Source organism: Hordeum vulgare, chromosome 2H (genome assembly GCF_904849725.1).
Source record: "Hordeum vulgare subsp. vulgare chromosome 2H, MorexV3_pseudomolecules_assembly, whole genome shotgun sequence".
In the NCBI taxonomy this organism is placed as follows: domain Eukaryota; kingdom Viridiplantae; phylum Streptophyta; class Magnoliopsida; order Poales; family Poaceae; genus Hordeum; species Hordeum vulgare.
This window is the reverse complement of record NC_058519.1, coordinates 28467680-28474144: the sequence shown is the minus strand read 5'-3', so window position 1 is coordinate 28474144 and position 6465 is coordinate 28467680.

The following is a 6465-nucleotide window of genomic DNA, read 5'->3' as shown; positions in this document are numbered from 1 at the left end:
CGCTCCCGGGTGCCTAGGCACCCTCTATGAACAGTAAAATCAAAAGAAATAGAAAACAAAATAAAAAAATCTGAAACTTTGCAGCATCAAAGATGAAGAAAGTTTGTAGGTGTTTGCTAGTTTTCATGCCAAAAAACTATTTGAGGAGCTCTACACACGGAAAATATTTCAGTGCTTGAAGTTTTGAGCACTTTTTAGCTGTAATCTGAAACTTGTTTGTACATCTTTCTCTACATGATATTTTGACATGAAAACTTGTAGGAACCTACAAAGTTTGATCATCGTTGATGCTGCAAAGTTTCAGATATTTTTGATTTTGTTTTCTATTTTTTTGATTTTACTGTTCATAGAAGGTGCCTAGACACCCGGGAGCTATCACACCTTTTTCTTAGCACAAGTGGCAAAATACTTAGTGAACATAGGAGCCACCTAACTGCTCATATGGTGGAGGTATTGATGTGCTCCCAGGACTGGCTTAGAAACAAATACAAAGGTGAGCAAATGAAAAAATATATTATTTTTTCCTGTATTTAACTATTGCTAATTATCGTCTCTTCATGTTACAGGAGATGCTAGCTTTTGGACTTGCCTTCAAGACATCCAAGAGGATATGCAGGTTAGTACTTACCAACGCATTTCATTTTTCAATTGATTATTTGAGTGCACCCACTACAATGCAAATTCTAATAAGTTAATGTGTTCTCTTTTCCAACTAGGACTTGGCCCTTTGAGAATTGAGATGTGGAAGCATGGACTCGTCAGTTTGTCACCACGATTTTAGTTTTTCTATTGTTAGATTGCTCGAGTTTATTTCGGTTGAACTTCTTATGGTGGTAAAACTTTATTGAAATGCTTGTTTTGTGGTCTTATGTATGGCCAAGTTACCTCTATATTTAGTCGGGGCTCGTGAGTTTGTGAACTTAAACACCATGTGCTGCTATTTATGAGTATGTGTTGCTGCCTCTTTAATGTAATGTTGTTACAAATAAGTGTTGCTGATAACGAATAAGTGTTGTCCTTCATCAACGTGCAGATTTTTATGAATACATGTTTCTGTCATAGAGTGTTGTAATTTATAAATTATTATTATAAGTTGTTATTTGTGACGACGTAATGCTCAAATTGATGTATCGCAAATATGAGTAATTTTATCCATGGGTATCCATTTACCCTCATAGGTCACGAATATGGAAAAAAATTATACCCGTCGATGGGTATGGATACAAATGACGGATAAATTTTTGGACGACGGGAAAGGGTATGGGGTGGCTCCACCCATACCCAAACCCGGTAGGTCCCATTCCTACTTTCAAGCACTATCGAATAAGCAAGTCTTAGTAAGGTGTTCTTCATGAAGCAAATACCATTGGGGTGGTGGCGCAGTTGGCTACCGCGTAGGTCTCATAGCTAAACGTGAGTGATCCTGAGGTCGAGAGTTCGAGCCTCTCTCACCCCAAAACCTTACAAAGTGGTGATGATAATGCTTCTCATGACAACTTGGGTCGTCATAACATCTGATCTGCAGATGCCAAGAGCAACTCTGAACTTTGTTCTATTTTTTTGTGCTCGCCGGATTGGCTAGATAAGATAGTCGTAGTATTGTTTGGAGAACCTGTAATCCTAGTAGCGGACGAACTCCATCCAGTGTCCGTGGCGTGTGGAGGTGACGAGCGCCATGGCCATGAAAGCCATGAGCGCGGCCAGCACGAGTCATATGCTTGTATTGTCTGGTTTCAGCTGAATGCTTGTATTGTATGGTTTCAGCTGAATCGCCGGCCCGGTCTCCACTGAGCTTCATCCAATCAGCTTAAGCAAAATCGAGCGTCCTTTAGGAGCCGGCCGGGACTTCCAAACCCTCGCAGGCTTTTGCCCGGCCCCGCTCCCGCGACAGGGGCAACGAGGGTTCCGCCCTCCCCTCCCACCGCCGCCGCTCCCCTGCCACCGCAGCCGACGGTCCAGCTCCCCCGCCCCCGTCCCCCTCCTCCCCTTTTCCAGATCCGTCCTCGCGTCACCTCCCCGGGAGGCGGCCGGACGGCACTCGAGTTCCTCCCCGCCAGCGTCCTCCTCCCCCATCTCCCGCGCAGCCTCGGCGGACACCCCCGACGCAAGCCCGGTTGGTGCCGGCAACGGCGGGCCCTGCTCTCCCCGTGCGCGTTTCCCCTTCCCGGGCAATGGACGACGACGGTGTAGCTCTGCCTGGCTACGGTCCGATTGGCTAGATAAGATAGTCGTAGTATTGTTTGGAGAACCTGTAATCCTAGTAGCGGACGAACTCCATCCAGTGTCCGTGGCGTGTGGAGGTGACGAGCGCCATGGCCATGAAAGCCATGAGCGCGGCCAGCACGAGTCATATGCTTGTATTGTCTGGTTTCAGCTGAATGCTTGTATTGTATGGTTTCAGCTGAATCGCCGGCCCGGTCTCCACTGAGCTTCATCCAATCAGCTTAGGCAAAATCGAGCGTCCTTTAGGAGCCGGCCGGGACTTCCAAACCCTCGCAGGCTTTTGCCCGGCCCCGCTCCCGCGACAGGGGCAACGAGGGTTCCGCCCTCCCCTCCCACCGCCGCCGCTCCCCTGCCACCGCAGCCGACGGTCCAGCTCCCCCGCCCCCGTCCCCCTCCTCCCCTTTTCCAGATCCGTCCTCGCGTCACCTCCCCGGGAGGCGGCCGGACGGCACTCGAGTTCCTCCCCGCCAGCGTCCTCCTCCCCCATCTCCTGCGCAGCCTCGGCGGACACCCCCGACGCAAGCCCGGTTGGTGCCGGCAACGGCGGGCCCTGCTCTCCCCGTGCGCGTTTCCCCTTCCCGGGCAATGGACGACGACGGTGTAGCTCTGCCTGGCTACGGTCCGGCGACCTGGCGTTGGTGGCCGGCGGCCGGCGGGTGAGGTGGCGGCGCTGCGCGGGGGGGGGGGGGGGGGGGGTGGAGGCGGGGGAGGGGGTCCCGGCCGGGCCTGTGGGCCCATGTGCATGGTATGCTTCAGCTATTGCGTCCGGTCGGCTATCATCGTTGACGGTGGAGGTGGAGCCTTCCCGCATGCCAAAAATGCTGGTGCTCCTAGTCTCGGTTCCTCTTCATCGCCGTGCAGGTCTCTCCTTACGGTGCCGTGGTGAGACGGCGCAGGGGCCTCAAGACCGTTTTGGTGCAGGGTGTGGGTCGGTTTGGTGGCAGGCTCAGGAGCGCCCGAGGTGCAGGTTGGGATCGAGGGAAACCCGCGTCGGCCCGGTCAACACTGACGCGGTGACGCCTTTGAGTGTCGCCGAACCTTCCTGAAGGGCGTCGGGGCTACCCGTCCTCGCTCCTCGTCGCGTACCGGGGGAAACTCTTGGCAGCAGCGTCGTCATTGCCGCATTCCTTCTTGAAGGTGTTGATGTGTACCGATACTTTGGAGTCCTGGAGATTGGTGGGAGACTCTTCGTGGGTGCGGCGGTCGCCGGTCTTTCATGTTTTTTTGTCGATCCGTCATTGTCGGCATTTTTTAGGGCGTGACTGTGTTTTCCGCACCAGCTTCTATCATCGGTTGTTCTGACTGATTGCTTTGTAACTCAAAGCGGAGAGAAAACTTTTTTATCTTTTTACAAGCCGGGCAGGCGACCCGTGGGTCACCCCGGTTTTATATCACTGGGCTTTTCGTTTGAGCCATATCATATCATGGCACACAAGAAACATTGTGGTGTTGATATTACCATATACACTACCGTTTTGTAGATTTCCTAGGCGAAAAAACGCACCGTTTTATTAGAACCACATCGCTTACGGAGAGGAGATGACAGCTGTTTGTATGCATGTTTCGGGGTGAGGAGTTCACCAGGCAGCAAGCCTGGTAAGCTATCTCCAAAAACAACAACCAGCAGGATAATTGGTTAATGGGCATGCAAGCAGCTCTCAGGCATCAAAAAGCCCTGATCGATAACTTGTCATGCAATACGACTCTGACATGGGGTCCTTGAGCTATTTTTTATTTGCATAATTCAAATCACGTTTTATCTTTCTCAGCATTTTTGCCATGATTTGGTCATAAGAACACCCCCCCCCCCCCCTATTTTTTGTCATGATATATGCAATTGTCATGGTATGCACAACAAATAATTTGCCGCGGAACAGTATAATGCCAGAAAACATGCATTGTAAAAATTATCATGAATGTTAAAAATGCATGTAAGTGTGCTATTCTTTTTGTCATGTTTTGTGGACAAACAACTCCATATCACCATATGTTAGAACTATCAAAAAATAGTTTCCATCCATTTGATGATTAATTTTGCATGATATATGTAATGAAACTACTGTCAATCTACATAACTCAAACATTGAGAAAAAGAAACACAAAAACAACAAGAAATTGCCATTATTTGCAAAAATTCATTTTTCTAAAAGTTTGCGATGTGGAGATTATAAATACTTTGTAGAAAGTTTGCGATGAAAAATCCAAAAAGTAGTCTAAAACTTGTCACGTGGCCATAACATAAATTGAGGAATTCCAAAAATTACAAACAGAAAAGTTGCCTTTGTTTAAAATTTACCAAGGCATTTGTAGAAAAACAAAATTCTAAATTTTTCCATGTGAGTAGTACACTTGATGGCTATCCAATAAAAACATAGTAAAAGTAACATGCCATTTTTTTAATTTTTCTGCTCTATAGGGCATATGGCAAACTTTCAAAACATAGTTGTTAACTAAAAGCCATGGCAAATTGACATGTGTGTCAAAATTGTTGGAAATATGCCCTAGAGGCAATAATAAATTAGTTATTATTATATTTCTTAGTTCATGATAATCGTTTATTATCCATGCTATAATTGTATTGATTGGAAACACAATACTTGTGTGGATACATAGACAAAACACTGTCCCTAGTAAGCCTCTAGTTGACTAGCTCGTTGATCAAAGATGGTCAAGGTTTCCTGGCCATAGGCAAGTGTTGTCACTTGATAACGGGATCACATCATTAGGAGAATCATGTGATGGACTAGACCCAAACTAATAGACGTAGCATGTTGATCGTGTCATTTTGTTGCTACTGTTTTCTGCGTGTCAAGTATTTGTTCCTATGACCATGAGATCATATAACTCACGGACACCGGAGGAATGCTTTGTGTGTATCAAACGTCGCAACGTAACTGGGTGACTATAAAGATGCTCTACAGGTATCTCCGAAGGTGTTCGTTGAGTTAGTATGGATCAAGACTGGGATTTGTCACTCCGTATGACGGGGAGGTATCTCGGGGCCCACTCGGTAATACAACATCACACACAAGCCTTGCAAGCAATGTAACTTAATGTAAGTTGCGGGATCTTGTATTACGGAACGAGTAAAGAGACTTGCCAGTAAACGAGATTGAAATAGGTATGCGGATACTAACGATCGAATCTCGGGCAAGTAACATACCGAAGGACAAAGGGAATGACATACGGGATTATATGAATCCTTGGCACTGAGGTTCAAACGATAAGATCTTCGTAGAATATGTAGGATCCAATATGGGCATCCAGGTCCCGCTATTGGATATTTACCGAGGAGTCTCTCGGGTCATGTCTACATAGTTCTCGAACCCGCAGGGTCTGCACACTTAAGGTTCGACGTTGTTTTATGCGTATTTGAGTTATATGGTTGGTTACCGAATGTTGTTCGGAGTCCCGGATGAGATCACGGACGTCACGAGGGTTTCCGGAATGGTCCGGAAACGAAGATTGATATATAGGATGACCTCATTTGGTTACCGGAAGGTTTTCGTGCATTACCGGAAAAGTTTCGGGCTCATCGGTAGTGTACCGGGAGTGCCGGGAGGGGTGCCGGGGACCATCGGGAGGGGTGTCACGCCCCAAGGGGTCTCATGGGCTATGGGAAGAGATAAACCAGCCCCTAGTGGGCTGGAATAAGTTCCCACTAAGGCCCATAAGGTTTGAGAAGGAAAAAACACAAGGTGGAAAGAGTTTCCAAGTGGGAAGGTGGAATCCTACTCCAAGTAGGATTGGAGTAGGACTCCTCCACCTCCAATTTCGGCCAAACCTTTAGGTTTTGAGGCTGCCTCCTCCCCTCCCTCCCACCTATATATACGGAGGTTTTAGGGCTGATTTGAGACGACTTTCTCACGGCTGCCCGACCACATACCTCCATAGTTTTTCCTCTAGATCGCGTTTCTGCGGAGCTCGGGCGGAGCCCTGCTGAGACGAGATCATCACCAACCTCCGGAGCGCCGTCACGCTGCCGGAGAACTCTTCTACCTCTCCGTCTCTCTTGCTGGATCAAGAAGGCCGAGATCATCGTCGAGCTGTACGTGTGCTGAACGCGGAGGTGCCGTCCGTTCGGTACTAGATCGTGGGACTGATCGCGGGATTGTTCGCGGGGCGGATCGAGGGACGTGAGGACGTTCCACTACATCAACCGCGATCTCTAATCGCTTCTGCTGTACGATCTACAAGGGTACGTAGATCACTCATCCCCTCTCGTAGATGGACATCACCATG